Source organism: Uloborus diversus, chromosome 10 (assembly GCF_026930045.1).
Source record: "Uloborus diversus isolate 005 chromosome 10, Udiv.v.3.1, whole genome shotgun sequence".
NCBI lineage: Eukaryota > Metazoa > Arthropoda > Arachnida > Araneae > Uloboridae > Uloborus > Uloborus diversus.
Genome location: NC_072740.1, coordinates 95097278 through 95121240, shown reverse-complemented (window position 1 = coordinate 95121240; position 23963 = coordinate 95097278).

The window sequence follows — 23963 nt, the reverse complement described above, 5'->3', positions numbered from 1 at the left end:
TTCCTGAAATGCTACAAATTGCAGATTTCACACCGTTGTGAAAAATATTTTTGTCCACCGGTATCAAGATTAACTGAACGTATTTATTTGGTGTATCGGTTTCAGCTCGATGACGGTCAGTCGAGATTGACTCAGCTCCCAATGAGAGCGAAAAGATGCATGGATCAAGAAGCTATGCAGGAAGTTGCACAGGAGTTACATTCGAGCCAGCACTTACTTTAGAATCTAGCTTAGCAATGATTGCATTAATGCTTCGAGATTTTAGTTGGGAGAGCAGGAAGGGGTTCCAGATTATTATATTAAACCTACGTTAGGCTTCTCTGAAGTTGCCAGAATCATAACTGTTTTTAACCAGGAAGACTACTGAATTCTTCAAAAATATTCCAGGATAATTTCTGGAAGGTTACTGAATTTAAGCGGAAAACATTAATTTTCTTTCTTTTTTCCGCCAGGAGATTTTTAATAACATTAACTCTTGCAAATATACTTTCGCAACAGAAAATTTCAGTGACAATTGCATCGTCAGGCATTGCTGCTACTTTTTTTAGATGGTAGACGAACAGCACATACAGCTTTAAAGTTGCCTATTAGATATTTATAACAAACCAAACGCAATGTGTAATGTAACATTAAAGAAAAAACGCGGAATGGCTGTAGTGTTGCAATGCAATTATAGTTTGGGATAAGTGTACTATGGCTCATGAGCAAAAAGCATTCATTCGAAGCACATCAAAGGATTATGTAAGATTTGAAAGGCAACGATAAACTTTTAGTACCATTGCCTGAATACTGTTTGGGGACTTCCGGCAGACAATACCAGTTATTCCGATGAAATCAACGGATGCTTAAAACAATCGTTTTTATAGCGTAATGTCGAGATGATGCGATTGACCAAGAACATGCGAGTTCAAATGCAAAATTAGGTATTCGCACAAGTATTTTCTAATCGATTTCTGGGTATTGCAAACATTGAAACTGATATATATCAAAATACACAGTACATCAATTAGCCCGAAAAGTTCTGCACTGCAATTGAGACGAAAAATGAACTCATTAAGAGTGTATTCCCGAATAATTTTTTTTTTTTTTATTATGACCGCTTCTGTAGTCACGCTATTTTGGCAGCAAAAAAGTTAATGTAGACACAATTAACTTTTAAATGCAACAGCTGTTGCCCGGTAATTTGAAAAAAATTAAATCAATCGATAAAATTGCTGATTAGAACAAATCAGTAAAGTTTCCAACTGAATTTTAAATCATCTGGACATACCAGGAATGACACTACACAATTTCCAGTTGAAAATTATTTCACGAATTAATATTCTCCATAATTTAAACCCACCTAGGTTTTTACAAATATACACGTATATTTGTCAAAAGGGTCACCGGAAATGTTCTTGAAGCAGCAATTTTATTGTAAAAGTTTAAAGGAGGAATTATCCTGCTACCATGCATTCCATTAATATCGTCAGAATCTCCAATACAGCTTAGAAGGCTTCATATTTCGCTTTGCTTAGCCTTCGCGATAACCATAAATAGATCTCAAGGGCAAACAATGGCGGTTTGAACTAGGAAAATAGGTGTTTCTCCCATGGGTACAACTACATGTAACATGCTCATGTGTGGAAAAACCATCAACTCTGTTCGTCTTAGCAAAAGAAAGATTAACCAAAAATATTGTAAACAAATTAGTACAAAGATAATTTTCAATTTTAATAATTTAAAATAATCGAAACAATAGTTCGAAATAAATGTTATATACCTTATTCATAAAATTCCACTTTTATAGCTTATCAATTTATGTATAAACTGTGCATACAAAATCTGTATATTGGTTAATGCTTAATTTCAACATTCTGATACTTTACTTACCACGTTCAAGTTATTTTGCACCTTTGGACGATGTAAGTACACTGCAAAAGATTTCCGAAACGTATCTGAGTATTTCCGTGTAACGTTTCAGGATTTCAGTGGTTTTTATACACTTTCCAGAAATATCAAGTGTTATTGTCAAAAAGTTCTCTGAATTGCTACACGTTGCAAGAATGCAATTTTCTCACTGTTGTGAAAAATATTTCTAGCTTCCAGTTCAAAGATTAACTGATCGTATTTATAAAGTGTATGGGCTTCAGTTTGATTATGGTCTGTCCAAGCTGATCAAGTGCCGATAGGGAGTAAATAGGCATGGACGACGTTGTTTCGCAAGAATTGCAAGCGAGTGTAATGCTCGGTACTTTCTTGCAATTCTTGCTTGACTTCGGCCATGTTTGCAGTAATGCTGATGGAACTTTCAAATTAAATCAGGAAGGTGCCGAACGATTATACCTACCTAAGTTTTCTCTGATTTTCCAGAAACATGACTGGCTTTAAACGGAAAGATGTCTGAATTTTTTACGCGGCTTCAGGAATAATTTCAGGAATATTACTTAATTTTACCGGAAAAAATTCCTGATTTTTATAAGGTATCTTAATGGTAGATATTGGGCATATCAGCTGCCCGTTATTTTCTAGGAACGTAGATAGTAATGGTTTTACTATAGAAAATTTAGTTAGTTCCTACTTCGGGCAAACACGACCATTCTCATTTCCCAGTGATTTAAAATCAACGGAACTTTTTCCAGCTTTGTTAAAAATATTAATTTGATCGTACAAAAATAATTTCCATTCTCAGCCACAGCAACGCGTGGCTGGGTCAGCTAGTCTATATATATAAAAATCTCGTGTCACGATGTTTGTTCGGGGTAAACTCCGAAACTACTCAACCGATTTTTCTCAAATTTCATATCAATGTGTCATTTGGTCCAACTTAAAAGATAGGATAGTTTTTATAATTTTTTACTGCAAATTTCATATTAATTATGCAATAATAGTGTGAATTAATTGTTTAGTTCTAAAAATTCTTAATAGATGGCGGTGTAAGTTAATTAATCGATATAACTCTAACATCGTATGACTCACTGCTAAAAACACCATGATAAAAAAAGCTCAGAGATGTTGCTTAAAATTTCCATATAACGTTTCGGGATATTACAGGTTATTATTTACTTCCTGAGAAAATCAACTATATTTTTCAAAACGTTCCCTTGAATTGCTACAAATTGCAGATTTCACACCGTTGTGAAAAGTATTTTTCTCCACCAGTATCAAGATTAACTAAACGTATTTAATAGGTGTATCGGTTTCGGAGTGATTGCGGTTTGTCCAGATGGACTCAACACCCAATGAGTGCGAAAAGTTATCTGGATCACGAAGCTTTGCAAGAGTTGCAGAGGAACTACATTCGAGCTACTTGCTTGAGAGTCTGTCTTCGCGTTGGCAATGCGTGTATTAATGCTTTGAGAGCTTTCTTAGAAAAGCAGGAAGGTTCCAGGCTATTATATTAATCCTGCGTTAGGCTTCTCTGCCGGTGCTAGAATCATAACTGCCTTTTTAACCAAGAAGACTACTGAAGTCTTCAAAAATATTCCAGGTTTATTTCAGGAAAGTTAATGAATTTAAGCGGAAAACAATTATTTTCTTTATTTTGTTCCCCAGGAAATTTTTAATATCATTAATTCTTGCAAAGATACATTCGCAACAGAAAATTGCAGTGACAATTGCATCGTCAGGCATTGCTGCTACTTTTTTTAGATGGTACACGAACAGCACATTCAGCTTTAAAGTTGCCTATTAGATATTCATAACAAACAAAACGCAATGTGTAACATAAAAGAAAAAAAAAAAAAACGTGGTATGGCTGTAGTGTTGCAAGAGAGTGAAATTATAATGTGGGATAAGTGTACTATGGCTCATGAGTAAAAACATTCATTCGAAGCACATCCTAGGATTGTGAAAGATTTGAACGGCAACGATAAACTTTTAGGCGAAATCATATGAATACTGTCTGGGGACTTCCGGCAGACATTACCAGTTATTCCAATGAAATCAACGCATGTTTAAAACAATCGTTTTTATAGCGTAATGTCGAGATAATGCGATTGGCCATGAACATGCGAGTATAAACGCAAAATAATCTAATCGCAAAAGTATTTTCTAAGCAATTGCTGAGTATTGGAAACGGTGAAATTGAACTGTATCAAAATATATAGTACAACAAACAGCCAGACCATTTCTACACTGCCGTTGAGACGAAAAGTGAACTAATTGAGAGTCTATTCCCAGATAAATTTAATTTTTTTAAAATCATAATTGCCTCTGTAATCGGGCTGGTTTTGTAGCAGTTTTGTTTTCGGTAAACATTCCCGAACAGACAGGAATATTTGTGGATCGTCAATTGTCGACTGTCAAATACATATCCTGATGCATGTCGCAAATTGTATTTATTGGTCGCACAAAGTCATTGGGAGTTGACACTTTCTAATACAGGTTTGACATAAGGAGAAACAGTATTCGTCAACTGTTTAAAACAATTTTGACGACATGCTATCCAACACAATCATTATTTTTTAAGTAGAAACTATATAACTTTCACGTTTGAAGACGTATTTCATAAAGTTTAACAAACACACAAATGTCCAAATACAGATTTTACACCAGAGATGAATATGAACTTTAGTTTTATCTGAAGGTTTTTGCGTTTCAATTTCAAATTTGCCACTTAGTTATTATGATATGCCGTCACTTGATAGTTGGGCCACCGACTTAGTTAACACTGATTTGCAACGTATAACAACAGAGCAATGACGCTGTCTTAGCTACAATTATTGCGAATAATGAGCCATTACTGACGGCTTGAAAAAAAAGCTCCCCATTGATGCTGAACAAGCCTATACAGTTGTCGATGAAAACAAAGCAGTAAACATTCCAACTGAATTTTTAAATTCCCTGGATACACCAGGTTTGCGACTACACGATTTCCGGTTGAAAATTGGCTCAACAATTTATTCTTTTTCACGATTTAAACCCACCTAAATTACGCAACAATACACGTTTCTTCGTCAAAAGTCAACAATTTTGTCGAGAAAGTTTAAAGAAGAAATGTTTGTGTTGCCACATAATCCATTAATAGCGTCATAATTTTCAAAACATTTAAAAGGCTTTAATTTTTGATTCGTTTAGCTTTTGCAAGGACCATAAATAGATTTCAAGAACAAACAATGTCTTCTTTCGGTTTGGACTTGAAACATAAATATTTCTCTTATGGGCAACCACATATCGCCTACTCACATGTGAAAAGTTATCATACTTTTCGTATTAGCAAAAGACTGGTTAAGCAAGAACATTGTGCACAACTTAGTGCTTGGACAGTTTTCAGTTTTCAAATAATAGAAACAATAGTTTGAAGTCAATGTTATCTACTTTATTGAAAAAATTTAATTTTTATATGTTTTTAATTTAGTTAGTGTATTTTGTAAAGAAGTTATTGATTACAAACTATAGAGAAAGCTGAGGTGAATACAAGGTAGTGTAGAATCTAAAAGTATGGTGGTTTACGCTTAGTTTCTACATTCGGTTATTTTACAATCAGTTTCGATATTTACTATCACTTTCAAGTTATTTTTTATTTTTTTATTTTTTTTGCGGAAGTCATACTTACAAAATTTACTAAGCGTATAAGTATCGTTCTTTTTCCATAGAAAATTTAGTTCGTACTTACTGAATTCAATAAGTACTTTCTTCAGCCTGCACTGTAAAAAAAAAAAAAAAAAAAAATTCCGAAAATTTACCGAGTAAAAATTTTCGATACTTTCTTGCAGTTCTGGCTAAGCTTTGGCTATGTTTGCATTACTGCTTATAGAAGTTCCTTAATAAATCAGAAAGGTGCTAAGCTTTTTTTTGTATTGTTGAGTAAAAGTTTATTTTAGTCCAACTTCTTTGCCACAGCAACGCGTGGCTGGGTCAGCTAGTAATATAAATAAATAATGAAAGAAGAAAAGACTCAGGAAATCGAAGCTGCTAGAGGGAGTCTTCTATGGAGCTGGAATTGATGCCTTTTAGCTTATAAAACTTTAAACACGTTTTTCTCAAAACCACTTTTTCAAAGTCAGTGTTCACTCCCATTTTAAGACCAATTGACCGATCAATTTGTATACACATTCTGTAAAAAAAAAAAAAAAAAATCTCCTCCCTACTTTGAGTTTTTTTTACTAACAAAATAGCGAAATTTTTAGTGAAAAATAGCTCTTTCAATTTCAAATGGTCACCAAAAATTTTAAAGTCAAAAAAAAAAAAAAAAAAAAGCTGAGAACGTAGGGTGGAGGATTAATTAATACTTTGACTAATTTCAAACAGAATTTGATTTCAGATAAATGTCAGCTGAGATACATTAAACACAGCAAATCATCTTTCTCCAAAGCTGCTCTGGGAAAAGCCCTGTCACAGGCTTGTCTGTGGATACTTTTTGATCAAACATTTATAGAATATCCTTATATATTATTTCTGTAGCCTATTTTTGGTTTCTACGCCAGATTTTCCTAACTTCTTGATCGATTTCTTTGATTTACGCCTTATTTTAAAGCTTATGGTGCTGGCTACTGACGAAAAATAGACCCACGGTCTAAAAATTGTTTTTTTTCAGCCGAAAAACCTGTTTTAAAGAACCGGAATGAGGTTTTCGGTTAAACTTATAACTTTAATTTGCGCTATGACTGACAAGGCTGAATAGCTTGGTCGGCAGAGCGTTCTCTAACCAGGAGAATGCGTGTTCGGGCCCAAGTCCGGGCAGTCTGCAACAAAAAATTAGAGAAATATCGCGCATTACATGACCACTTAATTAAGTGAGTAACAACTGCGAAGGAATAGAATACATGAAAAGGAAACGCTCCTTGATGATATGAAAACTTGAAGTGAATGTGTGCTAAATTACTTCTGAATTGTACGTTTTTCTTTTTAAGCTTTGGCTCTGTTAAGAAAATTAAAGCATAATGTAAGTGAAAATATAAGTAACAGGTTTAAGATTTCAGACTACAATAGAATTGTTTTTTGTTCAGAAAAAAATAATAAATCGTATATTGAAATATATATTCTTCTAATGAGTTTTTGACTCTTTGTACAAATAAAAAAATTACTACCTCAATTTGAAGGGTAAAATATATATTTTTTCTTCTTTTTGCAAAAAAACAAATAGCTTATCACATTTTTACTACATTCGAAAAGCTACGCTTAAAAAAGAGCATAGTTCAGTTTATTTTGTATTTAACCGTGCTGTTAAATGATGGACACGTGCTGGCATCTAAGTCATAACGGTTCAAGCAGCCTGCGGTAACAAATTGTAAAAATTTTCAAGAATGAAAAAATGTTTCTTCAATACCTTATCTTATATATTATTCCCTTCTCATTTTATAACTTATCAGGTTGGCTAATGAAGAAAAATAGACTTACGGTCGAAAAATCAAGTTTTCGAAAACGCCCTTGCTGTTTCAAAACCTTGATGCTGCCTGTAGTTCTTATGCATTTTTTAAAAGCAAAGTTCTAATGCAGTTTTCCATTTTTTACATCGCTTTCGGCAAAAAAAATAGCCTGTGTATGTGTTCATATTTTAATAAAGCTTAAAAGCACTGGACTTTTTTTTCGGTAGAGCGTTCGGCTATAAACTATGTGAACTTCGGGCAAGTTTCGGCTGTCCGATATAATATCAAATTTATATTAGTATTACGCATTGCATGTACTCATAACATACAAAAGTAATAAAATAAATGCAGTATGAATGCTACTTGGTGTTTCGACTCCTTTATGCAGGCTACAGTTATCATTCGGATAAGTTGACTGTTAATCGAAAGGTGTTCTTCCTTTTTTTTAAGCTTTGACTACATCCAGATCACTCAGCATAATGTAAGCATAAAAAAGTGTTAGATTTACCTAAAGGAAATCCTTTTTGTGCAGAAAAACATTTTCATTGTATGCTGAAATGTAGACGTTTCTAATAGCAGTGTTCGACCTTTTGTACAAATGAAAAAATACTACGCCAAATTCAAACTACGAGTTTCACCCAGTAAACCTTTAATTTTTTATTCGCGCGAATACGATATAAAGCATTAAAATTATTATCAACTTCATTAGCAAGAAATCATTTTCTACTCCTCTGCTTTCTGCTGAAAAAAAAAAATATATATATTTTGGCTACGTTCGAAAAATTACACTTAAAAAACGGACTCAGTTCAACTGGTTTTGGTTTTGAATTTTAAGTGTTCGGTTAAAAGAGAAACATGTGCGGGCATTTAAGTCGTAACGGTTAAACAACCTTCTATGTGAAATAGTTCAATATTCAAAGATAAAAACACTTATTTTCAATCTAATTTATTACTTCTCTAGAATGTTCGTTTCAATCGCTACGTGAGATCTTCGTCATTCTTTAATCAAATTCCATGCTTTGCGAATAATTTTAAATCGTATCATGCTGGTTAAAGACAAAACATAGAAGCATGATCTTATTATTATTATTATTATTATTATTATTATTATTATTATTATTATTATTATTTTGGCAAAAAGCTTTTTTGCTGTTTTTTACTACGCATTCCTTCAATGAATAACTTTCGAAAAGGAAGGCGCAATTGCTATGTTTGTTAAGGTGTCGGGCTGTTAATCAGAATGGCGCCAATTCGAATCCGTGCCAATAAATATCTCTTTAATATTTCTTTTTTTCCCGTCAGATGCTCACACGGGCAGGACTGTATTTGCCACAACCTGTTTTTTTACATGCACAATTATTGCTTTTTCACGAGTCACTACCCAGCCAAACTTTTAATGATATTTATGTTTGAGTTGAAAATATGTACGATCAAAAAGTGAGCGATGATCAAATTATCACAACGTTGTATTTAACGAGGTTTTGTTACTGATGTCTTTAAATTACATGGCTTCTCTTCTGCGCTTACTTTTTTTTTCGGTTCTTCTTCATAATGTTCTTCCTTTGAATTTCTTAAAGAGCGAAATACCTTATGAAACGATTCGAAGCACAGTGCGGAGTTCCGCACGGGTCGACTAGTTCTTATACATAATAATGCACAAAAGGTTTTAATAAATTTAACCAAACCATTTTCTTTAAAAAAAAAAATCGTAAATAAAACGAATTTTTTGACGCTGAAAGCCTTTCTCTCCCCCCCCCTAAACCTCACAAACTGTAGCCCATCAAAGTATAGACTTTGTTTTCATTGCGATTGACGACGCATGCGCAGAGATATATTTCCAACATTAGTCAATGAGCAAAGAAGAAGCAACCATTTGGTTCCTCATACTCTGCTGCCAAAACAAAAACATACAAACCAAATCAAAAGGAAGATGAGTTTTGCGTTTGCTGCCACATGATTTTCTTATAGCTCATTATTTCACATTTTTTGTTCTACTATATCTTTTCCCCTTAAAATAATGTCTCGTTCTGTAAAACATTGTTATCAGCTAGAATACGGGACTTTGGGCGTCCCGTAGGGAAGTTCCCCGGGACGCGGGACAATTATTCAAAATACGGGACTGTCCCTTGAAATCCGGGACGTCTGGCAACCCTGGTCGTGGTAGGAGCACGACACCTTCAGAGGATCGCTATGCAGCCCTCGTGGCAAAAAGAAACAGAAATTTCACTCTTGGACAGATAGCTGCAAATCTAACAACCGCTACCCGTATGCATGTTTCTGCAAGAACCATCTCACGGCGAGTAAATAATGTCGGTTTGTATGCACGGAAGCCCGTACGTTGCATCTAAGTTCAACCACGCCATCGTCGGGAGAGATTACGCTGGTGTAAGGAACATGTTGGTGGGGTCATCAAAATTGATCTTGAGTGATGTTCTCTGACGAATCTCGTTTCAGAGTGACAAGTGATTTTGGTCACCAACTACTGTGAAGAGAGCGTGGAACACGTTATGCACAAAAATTTGTTTGCGAACGTGATCTGTACGACCCAGGCGTTATGGTGTGGGCAGACATCATGCACAATGGCAGAACACCGCTTCATATTTTTTAATAAGAAAGCGATACGTCGCAAATGTATTGCAGAGATGTTGTGCCGGACTATGTTCGTCTTTTTAGGGGAGCTGTAGGTCCAGACTTTCTCTTTACGGACGACAATACACGGCCATACTGGAGCATTGAAGTGTCAGACACACTGCAGAATGAAAACATTCTCCGTATACAGTGGCCTGCTTACTTTACCGACTTAAATCCAATTGAACTTGCCTGGGAGGCTCTTGGCAGACGTGTTGCGCGAAGAACCGTCCCTCCCAAAACAGTACAAGAACTCAAATCCGCATTGAGAGAGTAGTGGGAAAACATCCCCCAAGCACTCATCAATAATTAGTGGGGAGTATGGAAAACAGATGTAAATTGTGCATCAGTGTCCCTGGTAATCATACATCATATTAAGGTACTCATGTCTCCATCATTCTGACCAAGATCATTTTTTTGTGGTTGTATGAAAATCATCTAAGTAGGATTATTATTTTATTTTTAAGTTTTTACTTCATTGATGCAGTAATATCTGTGTTATTTTGTACTTATAATAAAGGCACATCCTACCTACGGACTATATATTTCGTTCTGTGTCTTTAATCACAGGGCCGATCCTAGCAGGTGTGCAGAGTGTGCGCCGCACAAGGGCGGCCAAAGCAAGGGGCGGCCGCAGGCCGCATCATATAGTTCTTATAATCAAGCAAAATTCCTCAAGAATTTCTCACAAGATAACTTATAATAAGTAGAATAAATATGCTGATTTTTAAATGTTCAATTGTCAATGTATGTGTCGATTTCCGGGCAGCATAGCATAGTTTAAGAAAAATAGAATGTTAGGGAACATTGTGTTGGTTCATTGTCCATTAATATCTATTTTTAACACACATGCTTCATTTGGTTGCAAAGTTTGTGACGAAATCGGTAATCAGGCATGGATACAGGGGAGCGGAAAGGCCCCCATCTGAAGTATGAAATGGTGCCGTCTAAAAGGAGCACCGAGGGCGGCCACTAATGTTTACCCTCCAAGCTTTTATAGACCTAAACAATGAAGACATATTTTATTTATTAAAAAAAATAGCTATACTGATTAGATACTCTCGCAAGCATTTCAAACAATGAACTATGTAACAAACTCTGTGTTTAACAATCGTGGATGCGTGGAGAGAAAGTGGAAAATTGCGACTCTCTTGAGAGTAACATATATGAATGACGAACAAAAATGTTGTACTTTTCCCCCTTTACGACAATTTTTCTGATTAAAATCTTGAATGAACTGCCCGGTTTCAGATCAGGTAGGAGAACAGGATTCTTGCCCCGGGAAACAAATTTAAATGTAGCTCCAAAGCGAAGATCCAAAAGGATGCCATGACCTCCTTGACGAAACTAAAGAAGGCTTAAAATTGAGTTTCTAGGACTTTACTTTCGGAAAATTTCGCTGGTTGAACCATCGATCTTAAGGACCCAATTAAGTCTGATTCACCTCCTCCACCTTAACCTAACCAGACATAACCTAAAAATGTTGGCTCCAAAATCCAAAACGTGTTTTTAGACGACAGCCCTTCCTATCATCAAACGTCATATAAAATTGCTTTGGCATTTTTCGAAATTTTTGCAGTGGAGGATCCCGAAATCCCTTCGCAAACATTACTGCCAAAGACAGTCTCAATTAGCGTCTTTAGAGAAGCCCCTAATTCCACCCCCCCCCCTCACTTAACGTATTGAAAAACAAACTAAAATTGCGTTTTTCAAACATCAGTTTCAAGAACTTTTGGGGAAAGACCCCGGATCCCCCTTTCTCCAACGCAATCACTATACCTGAAAATTTCGTTTTTAGACGGTTCCGTGGAGCCACAGCTTCCTCCCTAAACTAGCCTGAAATTGACTTCAGTTTCAAAAACACAGTTTGTGAGGGCACACTGAACCCCCGCCCGCTCTTAGTCCCATCGTTATCAAACAATGTTTAAAATACGATTTTGGGACTTATATTTCTAAAAAATTTCGGAGAACTGCCAGGCTTATGTAAATTTTCACGGTGCTAGGGCATATCCATCAATCGTCGAGGTGAGGTGGACAAAAGTCTATAGTTATATCTTTCAGATATTAATGTTAAAATATATCCGAAAGATCCGTAGAAGCTTCCCAGTTTTGTTAACATCACTAAGATAATATAAAATTGCGGTTTTAGAAACATCCGCTTAAGAGAGCCCCCAAATCCTTCCTTCCCAAAAATAGCCTATAATGGATTTCAGTTCCGAAAAATATTTTGATTTGGAATATTTTCACGTTTCCCCTATTGTTTTCAAATCTAGCCAAAAACGGGTTTTCGAAAAAATAGTGCCGAGAAATTACCGGAAGATAGCCGCTAGATCCCCTACCGTCACCAAAGACGGCCTAAATTTCCTTTTTCAACTTATATTTCGAAATCTTTCGATGGGAGACGATTGAATCTCCCTCCCTCTTGCAACGTCAACAAAGGTAACACAAAATTGCGGATTTAAAATTTCAGTTTCGGAGATTTTTCGCGAAGAACCTTCCGATCCTTCCTAAGCTACGGTCCTAAAAAATAGCTTCAAATTGATTTCAATTTTGAAAGAATTTTAGGAAAGAACTGCAACGTTACTTTCACCTAAAGTCTCGAAAAAGTTCCTAAAATTGCGATATTTGACGTAAATTTCGAAAATTTCTCCATACACCTTGAATATACTTGACTCTTTTGTTATTGCAACCAAACACAACTAAAGATTAACTAAAAATATTTTTCATACGCCAATTTCGATAATTTTCTTGGAGCAATCCTCCTCCCCTGAACCCCTGACACCTTCCCCCACGCTTCCCCTTCCTCCGTCCCTTCTGTGATGTCACCGAAGAAAGACTATAAAATGCGTTTTTACGACTAGTAAATTTTGGTACTATCTATTGCTTTCTTCAAAGATATTAACTGTACCTAACGAGTTTTTTACTATAAAAAATTTCTTCCAATTTATAAGATCATTCTTCTGTCCCCCCCCCCTCCTTTTTTTAAATTCGAATTTGGCATAGAAATTGAAAGGAAGATTTGTATAGACGTTAAAGATTAGTCAAAATATGCCAATTACTCTTGAGGGGCGGCACATTAGGTCTTTGCACACGGGCGGCCGACACCCTAGGATCGGCCCTGTTTAATCATTATCTATTCTTAACTATTCCAAAAAACGTAATTGTTCCTTAGCAATTGTCAAGCAGTGTATAAGCAATTCAATGATGAACTTCAGGATTTCAAAATCACAATCTAGGTTAGTCATATCCAAAATGAAAAAAAAAAAAAGTAAGCATGAGGGATGCTTGGAAGAATTTACTGAGAAGTTTTTAAGACTATGATGTTATTTATTTATTTATATTATTGCTGTTTAAGTGATAACGTGGCAAATATAGAAACAATTTTCACATTCATAAGCAAAAATAAAAATCAAAATATTGTTTTCTGTTGCCTTGCTCATTTGCATTTGATCCCCGGTACTTCATGATGAAAATTTATTCGAACTATTTTTAATACACGCAATTAGGGATGTAGGGTGGGAAGGTAAATATTTTTTGGGGTATTTTCCCTCAGGGTAACTTCTCTAGAAATTGCGCATTTTGCCAACAAAAAATTTAGGTGGTATCAAAAAATGATAATTTTCTTTTTAAAACATAAACTGTAAAATAAAAGATTAAAAATGTAAAAATTTATATATTATAATTTTTTTTAATTTAAGGTGCAATGAAATCTTATCAAAAAAACTGTCAGAACTTAGAATGAACTATTCTAAAACTTAAATAGGATGGCAGGATAATTTAATTTTTTAAGGGGTAAAGCAAAGGGATTTAAGTTTACATAGATGGCGCTAGCGCAATTTATCATCTTTGATTTTTCATAACATCATGCTACTAGTTAGTTTTGGCTTTGATTTGTGATCAGTTTGTCCAAAGCCTCCTAATTACTAGATGCCTATCACATTTGCTTTAAAAGTGATCCTCCGCCGGTACACAAACAACGCTACCTGACGGCAATACATGGATGGTGTTGTATGATGATGGATCCAAACAATTCAAATCAAATCGTTATTGGTTAATTTTAAAATTTAGAAGTTAACCAATTGTTTTCTCCGCTTTTAATTTCTAATGCTTTCGACCTTCGACAGTTGGCAGTAGCCAGAAGACCGAAATTATGCTTACTGGGATCATTTTGCTCTATGTTAAAAGGGAGAACGCTATTGGTATTTAGTATTTAGGAGCCGTTAGTTTGTCACTCACTTTGTATTTGTACTGGTAAAACTTTAAATTTTGCTTTGAAAAGTGAAAAACAAAAAGAGAAAGATGGAGACATTGATTAGGCATATCCAACACATTTAATGTGAATATCTTATTAGATTGCTAAGTTGTATACAATAATTCTTTAAATACAGGGTGTCCATAAATGACGAACCCGATTTTAAAAAATCATATTTTCAAAAGTTCTCGACTGAATAAAATAATTAATGCGTAAAATTAAGGGGAAAAGTACCAAGTTGTTTTTCTTACCAATGCCGAAAACGCTCCCAGAATTGAAACAACGCATTTCTGCAGCATTACAAACCATTAACAGAGACATGTTAGAAAATGTGTGGAATGAACTAGATTATCGAATGGACGTATGCCATGTCACAAGAGGGTCCCATATCGAACATTTATAAGGTAAAAAAAACTTGGTACTTTTCTCCTTAATTTTGCGCATTAATTATTTTATTCCGTCGAGAACTTTTAAAAATACGATTTTTTAAAATCGGGTCCATCATTTATAGACACCCTGTATGTGATCAAAACACAATTTTTGGGCAAAATTTTATTGTTTTGTATATGGTTGGTTATAGATATACATAGTGGAATACAGACAGAAAAGTATTTTAGTTGAATATAAAGTTTTGAAATAAATACCCGGGTAAATACCTATTTTGGGTATTTACCCGGGTATATACCATGGGTATTTACCCCTAAAAATAAACACCCAGGTATTTTACATCACTAGATGTGGTACATAAAAATTGCCCCTTTTATTGAAATAACAATAATAATAATTATCATTATTATCATCATTGTTATTATTATTAGTGTTACTTCGATTGCTGAAATAATATTAATAATAATGAAACTACTGTTATTATTGTACTTATTATTATCATTATTGGTTAGGCTATTGAAATAATAATAACTATTATTATTATTTTATTTATTACTATTGTTATCATTATTGGTCCGATTATTGAAATAAAAAAAAATTGTTATAATTTAATTTATTATTAATATTATTATTACTTATCAATTATTATTATATTTTTATTATTATTTTATTTATATATAAAATAATAATAAAAATATATTAGTATATCTGTTATTATTGTTATTATTATTATTGGTCCAATTATAAAAAAAATAATAATAATAACAATTATAATTATTATTACTATTATAATTATCGTTATTGCTGATTGTATTATTCAACTGAGTTTAAATTTTTCGCTTATTAATTTTTTCCCAGCATTTTATTTACATGTCTTCGTGGATTCCACGTTATACCATTACTATTAGTATCGTTTAGCTTATGACATTACTTAACAACTTTTTTTGATTTTTCACTGTATATATATTCAGAATTTTCTTTGTCAAAAAAAAAAAAAAAAAAAAAAAAAAACAACGGAAAAAAAGGGGGAAAAAAATCAACGAAAAAAACTCAAAAAAAAAAAAATAAAAAATGGTGGCAAGTTAGGCTGCTAAGTTTTCACACTCCGATCAACAAAATAACGCAGCTAAAATTTTAAAATGGGCAGGTTTATACTTGTACTCGTGTTTTAATAAAGAGAGGCATAAAACTAGTAAAAATAATCACATATAATAGAAATATTTCTTTTTTTATTCTTAAATAAAAAATTTAGTTGCAGTTTAAAATGAGCAACTGTTCAGAGCAACGTTTCCGATAAATTGTTTTTGGAAACAATAATCTAAAGATAAGCCTAAACCTACTCGAAACAGTTGCTTAAAACTTTTAGAAGCTAAATATGGTTGGTTAGAATAATGGATAGATTTTATTGTGTTAATTTTTGCTTAATGCAGCTTCATGTAAACTAAAAATTTGTTTAATTTCCTTTGGGACAAAAGAGGAAGAAAATTATTTTCGTTCTCTTTTCCATATGAGCCGTTCATTTTAGCAGAGAGGCAAGTCCACTTTTAATAAAAAAGGAATGCTATGGTAGTTATAGATAACAATTATCATGATCTTTATACATATATATTAATTTGAAGCTAAAAAAATTTAAAAAATCAGAATTTGAATTGAGAGATGAAAGTTTAAAATCTTTCATCTCTCAAACCTGATTACTGAAATACCTTAACTTAAATGAACAAAAAATAGACTTTCCCCACTTTTGAAATAAACGGCTCATATAATTGCATTTTGTGAAGAAACAATTGCTTCAAATGATTATTCCGACGAGATGTAAGTACAATCTTTTAAATGACTACGTAACTGAACCTATCACCAACGCTAGTGTTTCTGATAATCAGGCAACTCTAATTGGCCTCATATCCTGTTTGTGACTTCATTAAGAATTACGTTTCAAGCCCGACATCTATCGCAAACAAAAGTTCTTAAATATTGATACACTGTCTGTCCCTGAAAAAGATATCCGAACTGAAATTATCAGGAAGTACTCCAGCCGTCGAGATTATTCAGGAAGAAGTTGATGTAAACTGATATTCTGGACGGCGAGTCTTCTGGTTCAGTTGATTTTTCCATTTCTGTTTCAAAGTAGGTTTGAAAGATAGCACTTTCATTCGATAAACTGTGTTACATCTTGATAGTTGTGTTATATAAAGGAGCCTTAATTTCGACTTCAAGAGTTTTTTTAATATTTTTTCTGTGAGAACATTTTTATTTTTATTTTTCATTCATATCTTAGATACAAAATTTTTACACCGAAGAAACGATTACTCATAAAAAGCTCATTTGACGAACAGACAAAAGTTAATAGAGAAAATTATATACTGCAGTGATGTGCCATATATTAGGCTTATTGCGGAAAATATTCCATTAGTATATTTTTATTAAACATGTTGGCATGATGGCTTAGTTAATGATATTCAATAATTAATGAATCATTGTGAAATCATGACATGTAATTCGAATAGCATTTAATCTATTTGAAAAAAAAAAACCCTTGATTATGTAGAAAAAAAGAAAGAAAAGAAAAGAAAAAAAAAGTAGATAGTTTACAAAGAAATCAAAATCCCGTAAGACATCATGTTGTTGTAATGTTTAAGAACAACTAAGTCTTTCAAATTCAATTATCGAAATTTTTCTTTATTTTTTATTTCAGTATTATTGTTTTCTATTGCAATTTTTTTTCTATATTCGTTTTAATTGCTTTTTCTATGAAAACATAGGAAGCAGAGACACTAAAGTTTCCAATCCCGAAATCCCGATCCCTCGGGATTATGTTTTCAATCCCGCAAAGGTTTATTCCATTCAAGCGTTTTCCAGCTTTTGCCTCTTGTAAAACTACTGTTTTCACTTCACAAGCATCATCTGAAGTTTCAATCTTCTTCCTCGTATATCTGCTAGAAGAGCAAGAAAAACTGGTTGTCTCATATGATCAAAGATTGATTTACTATTTAAGAAAACAACAAAAAGTATATTTTTTCTATAAGAGTATATTTTTCTGAGAATCAATTGGTATTTTCATTCGAGGTTTCAGTTTTCATGCGTTCAGCAAATTGAGAAAATGCATAAAACTTACAAGCATTTTCAAAAACCATCGCTAAAATTAAAAATCCAGCAAATAACGCTTTTGAAAAAATAGAGAAAGTGTATTATATGTTCCAAAACCCGCTGGAGTATCCTGAATGCAATGTTGAAGCACTTTTGTAAGCTTTAGTAATGCACTCAAAACCTCTAAGTTACAAAAAGTGCACTCCAAAGAAGAAAGCAATGAAAAATCTGACATTTTTAAATTCGGTACGTCTTTAAAAGGGGCGACAGACACTTGTATGAAACACAAGATGACTGGCATGACAGTGCAGTAAGTTAAGGTGCTCAAGTTTTTGAGTTCCTCTTTTAAAGTGAGAGGTAAAATTAGCGAAGTTATCCAAATACTTTTATTGAGACAGCGACTAGATGAAATGGTGAAATCAATCTGTTCACCCCTTGCTGTAATGAATCAAATTCACCAATACAATGACCAACGTTAATGAAGCAACAAGGGTGTTATCAATACAAGCTGAATTGGATACAGCAAAACGCATATCCAACAGACGTCGTATCTGTCAGAAATGTGCATTTCATGAGCAAAAATCCAGCATAAGAAAAGAAAAATCTGTTTCAGAAGGTGATGAAGTTAATGCGAATCTTTGCAATTATTTAATTTTAGTGAAACCAATTGTAGTCGAGTCACAGCACGTGTTTTCATCAAGCGCATTATTTTTAGAGCAAAAATCCTTTACCATCCTTTACGAGAGGCACACTTTTGCTTACCAAACGATAATTACTAATTAGGATCTGAATTTGTAGTGCTTTACAATTGCTGTACGGATTTCAAGAAAACTATTAATTCAAGTAATAAAAGCACTTTTGCTTTTTGACATAAAAATTTAATTTTTAGAAGAATAAAGTCAATCTCGTGGGATCGACTCTTTACAATCCCGAGGGACTGCATTCGGCGCGGGGTTGGAAACAATAAATGACACCCACAAAATGTTTTTATAAAAATAAAATAATAACAACAGTAATAAGGTGAGATGGTAACTCCTCGTCACAGGCTCTTCATAAATTGGGTCACACGCCCTTCATAAGATAAGCATACTCGAAGACAATCTGAGTGCCCGACACTCGGCGGAACGTAATGCGGTTTTAATATAAATAAAGGTGCGTTTTATTTTAGACTGGTAATCAATATTTGCTTACAATTTTGAATATCTGTGTGTATTTCTTTAAAATAAAATGCATTTGCGGCGTAAAAATGTTTTGAATTTCTTCATTTATAGGAAATGGAAGGAATTAAATACTTTTTTTCAAAAGAACAAGATCTCATTTCATTATTTTTTCAATTACTTCCTTTGTCTGCATCAAGTTTTTTTTCTTACGTTTTTTTGCGATTGTTCTGCATTATAATTATCATTGCTGTAGCTTCAACGAAGTTACTTAGAAATTTACACGCATTGCACTTGAACACTCTGATATAGATCGCCTTTCAGACCCCGAAGAGTTCCTATTTTTCCTACATTTTCCTATTTTTTAGAGCACTCTCCTTATTTTCCTACTTTTTCCTTTTTTTTCCTACTTTTTATTTCTTTAGTATAGCACTTCTAATTGTGCATTGATTATTATTTTTACGATGCCGCACTAATAATTTTCTGCATATTTCAAATTTGAAAAGCAAAAGAAACAAGCGGATCCTGATATTTTCATTGACTGACTTCAGTAATTTCTTTAAGGAGCGCCGCGGCGTCTGCGTGTTTAAAAGTTAAATTTTCGTAAGTGACTTTTTTACCGTTGCTCCGTTTATGATCGACTTTTCTTTTTATCGCTCCGACTTCAGTCCTACTGTTTTAACGAAACAATCAAGAAGTGGATACTGGCACATTCTGGTGCAATTATATATTACTTACCCGTCAATTAGAAGCTTTAATTAAAGTAAACGGCGGAGTGTTAAAAAAGTGCGGGAAAAGCCGAATTTCCTATTCACAAATTTTTCGTATAGATGATTACAAGGGAAATGGAGCTCTATTTAAACAGAAAGGCAATGAAAACCTTAAAAGGAACGTAAGGAAGCAAAAATTGAAAAACCTGTACACGGTACATATTTTCTTGATATTAGTACAAAATAAAAGCGACATATAACAGAAATTCGCAAAAACGGAACACTTCAAAAATAATCGCAGAAACTAACTTTTTTCATACATAAATATGATTATTGTTCATTCTAAATAGGAAACATGATTGTAAAATTTATAAAATTTCAGTTTCTTTCCTTGCAAAGAGTGTATTTACAAAAAAAAAAAAAAAAAAAAAACCTCGGCAAAACCTAGATGGGCAAAATGTTCCCGATTTTTGGAGAAAAATCGGAAATCAATTTAAATGCAAGATACCGTTTTTATTTCTTCGTATTTTTAAAAAGTTGGGGAGGGGGGGGGAGGGAATAGAGCTACAAGCAAATATGTACTGTATTTCTTTTTAATCAATATTTTTTAACCTGATATATCATCAATATCGAGGAGTTGCTCCCCCCTCCTCCCATCACTCAATTTCGTGAAGAATTTCCGGATGAATATTTTTGTTGTATGGTGAGGATTGAATTGTTTACCATAATTTTCTCTTTTTTTTCCGTGACAAAAATTTTGGAAGAAGGAAGTAAAAAATCATCAATAAAACAATATTCGTTTTTATTGCTTGATTAAAATTAAAACTAGCCCGTCATTTTGATTTTTCCCCCGGGGATGGCTAGCAAAGTACTGAATGCAAATTTTGTTTGAAAACAATAAAAACCACACAAACTTGTATAGTTAAGCATTAATTTTCTAAAGCCAGGGAGGGGAGAAATTTTTCTCACTGACCCCCCTAAATGACGTTCCTGAAAGAAAAATTTTCTTGTATGCTAAAAATATATAACATAATACAAACCCTTTAGTTTCCTTATTTCTTTATTTATTTAGTTTAATTATTTTATTATGAATTTTATGTCCCATATTTAAGAACAAATTTATTTTAGTTCTGCACTTTTAGTCTATTTCCTTTTTTTTTTTTTTCAAATTCAAACATCTGCCCCTGCTTATGCAAAAATGCATGTCAGCTGCTGATTATTTTCAACTAAAACTGATTTAATATTTGCTCTGCTTTTTGCATCATAGTTTATGACAACAGGAACTGAAAGTGTTAATATTTTTAAATGATAAAATGGATGCTCTCGAAGGAATGTTTTCGTTTTTGACAAAACAAATCTTTAACAAAAATGGTTTTATTGCACCAAAATATGAGTTTTATTATTATTGTTATTATTTTTTTATTTATTTATTATTACTATTATTGTTGCCCATCGCTATATTGCATTTTATTCTTTCACACTTGAAATTTTTATTACTGTACTAGCATTCCCGTACCCGGCATTGCTCGGGTAATGGAATTAGCAAGGGTTAACAATGTTTGGAGCACCTAGTTTCGAAAATCCCCTGTAATAATTACTTATTACCTATATTTTTTTCTAATTTTGGGAGGATCCCGGGGCCCCTGGACTCCTTATGTATATGCCCTTGTACTTAACCGATTTTTAACTGTTATTAACGATCCTTTTAAAGTACTGATTATCTTTGCAAACACAGGCCATCCACATTTTATTATTATACCTATGTTTAAGCAAGATGTTCTTTGTATAACACATTTTTAGGTTGGTTTTTTTCTGGTGCTAAAATTATTAAGCTGCTTGATGAACAGACTTTGGAGCAAGCTACATAAAATTGGCCGTGTGAAAAAAAAAAAGTATTCTTTAAATTGATCCCTGCTACTTTTAATGTCTGTCCTTGTGACTTATTAACGGTTATTGCAAAGCAAACTTTTACAGGAAACTGCACTCTTCTAAATTCAAAAGGATAGTCCGCCTATGATGATGTTCTTAAAAACTTCGTTTCTAGTTTTGAAAAAATGAAAGCAAAAGACAGAAACATCATTACTTGACTTGAGAAAAGCCTCGAAGAATCACGTGAGAAATAAAAACAATATCAAATTTAAAATTCGCTATCGACCAAAAGTTGAGATGAAGTACTGAATAATGATTTTAATGGAGGAAAGCCTCTTAAAATAAGGGATTTAAATTTCAATGACAGGTTTTAATTTCGCAGAAATTAAGGGGTTTTAATTAATTTCTCCCGAACTAATTGAGATTTCGAAAAATCCTTTCTTAGTGGTTACTTTCGTAATCATGCGGACATGGCTGCCAAATTTCAAGTCTGAGGTAACAGCGGTTTCGGCTGTGCGTTGATATATATATATATGTATATATGTATATATATATGTTATCTCAGGACATTGATTTTTATATATTAAGATTGTTGAAAGGTGTTTCTTTGTTTGGATTTTATTTTCATATTTTTGTATTTAGTACCTATGTTTCCACTAGTTTATTTTTCATATTGAAAATTGTCAGTTTGTTTCTTTTGTTTTGTTATTTGACTCGGTCTTTCATTAAATCCCTTTAATAATTCAAAAGTACTGTTAGTTTATTTTTGGGACAGTTTTAAATCAAAAATACTTTTAGTTTATTTTACATTAGAAATAAAGTTTACGCTAAATCTGTTTCCTCTTGACGTCTGTTTAGTCTTATCTCTTCCTATTTTTTCCTACTTTTTTAACTGATTTTTTTCCTAGTTTTCCTACTTTTTAAATTTTTGATTCCTTATTTCCTACTTTTCCCCCCCAAAAAACCACTTCGGGGTCTGGCCTTTCAGGCAGCACACTTAACGTTTAAACGTTTTAAACAGGTTGTCAAAACGCTGGTAACCATTTAAAAACATTTAAGAAACTTAATGTGCTGTCCTAGGTTGGAATTTATTTCCTCAACTCGCGTTAGCTCTAACCATTGATAATATGAAGGGTTTGCAGCAACAAAGAGTTAACTCCACTCTTTGGTCGTTTTGTTCAACAAAGAGCTAGATCCGGTTAATCGTTCTCAAGTTATTCGTTAGAATGAGTTAGCTGCTTCATCCGCTTGATGTAACATGGAGTTAACTCCAGGAGATTTCCCAACAATCGAAAACTCTATATTGGTGCCAACTCTTTAATTCTAACGCAACGTTAATAACGAAAACATATTAGGACCACTCCATGGAAAAATCCGGCGCTTTGTCCCGAACGTGACAGCTCATCTGAGGCAGGAGAAGCAAAGGGATGTAATTAGACATTTTCCCGGTCATGGGTAGATTTTATTGAAAAGTTTTTCTAAATCATGCTGTATAGAAGCACCTACAGGGGCTATCTGTTGCTCCAAAACAGAAGAGAGGTTACCATTTATACTGGTTTTATCCAAATTTTTAATTTTGGCCCTTACATCCCTTAGCTTCTCACTGCTCCATTTATTTCATTAAAGCTAATGATTTCACAGGGTTATAAAAAAAATATATGTTGCTTAAGAAATCACACATGTAGACACGAGGCCTTTAAGGCGTGATTTTTGGTAAAACTTGACTACGGAGAGAAGGCGGATGACCTTGAAGCGGAGAAATCATTTTCATCATTTGTAATGGGTAGAATCAGTTAGAAGACGCCGAGTAGTAATAAGAGGCAAATTCCCGCTGATCCTATCGATTACAAAGTAATAACAAACAACCTACTACCAAAAACACAAATGCTGTTTCCGCGTCAAGGTCATCCGCCATCTCTCAGTGGTCAAGTTTTACAATTTAGTTTGAACCCTTGAAGAGAGGGGTGCTCTTTCAAGCGTTTTTTTTTTAAACTAATTTTGTTATACGTAGTTTTATCAAGTTCTTTTTGACTTCGGGCTGTAGTGGGATTTTAATATTGCTTCTTCATTTAATGATCTCTTTACTAAAACTCTATTATTCTACGGGAAGGGGAGCCCGATTTCGTTCTAATCGTAACGTGTATTTTAATATGATGCTTCTTAAGAGGCACTTTAAATCTTCCTGAACCAAATAAGATTGCGAAGCAGTCTTCGGGGTTTGGTGAGCGACAGTGAGCAGGGAACCAAAGCTCCCCAGTTACGTAAAGGGAAGTAAAAAACCCAACTTCTTTGTATTGGCACATAGTAACAGTATGCATTAAGATTCTAGCGACTTTAACCTTGTAAAGGTGTGACTATGAAGATAGTTCGGCGACTTTGTTGCTCTAATGACAGTTCCCGATCTCTCAGGAGCATACCAGGACCCTTGGCCCGGATGGCAACCTTTGGGTGATGGGGGGTAATTTACTCGATTTCTGTAGGTTTTTTTTCATTGATTCTCGATATAAAACCTTGAAGGAAGGTGGAGAAGGGGCGGCAGTTTCTAGATTTGCACCGGCTTGGAAAAAACCTTGCAGAAAGGCTTGGA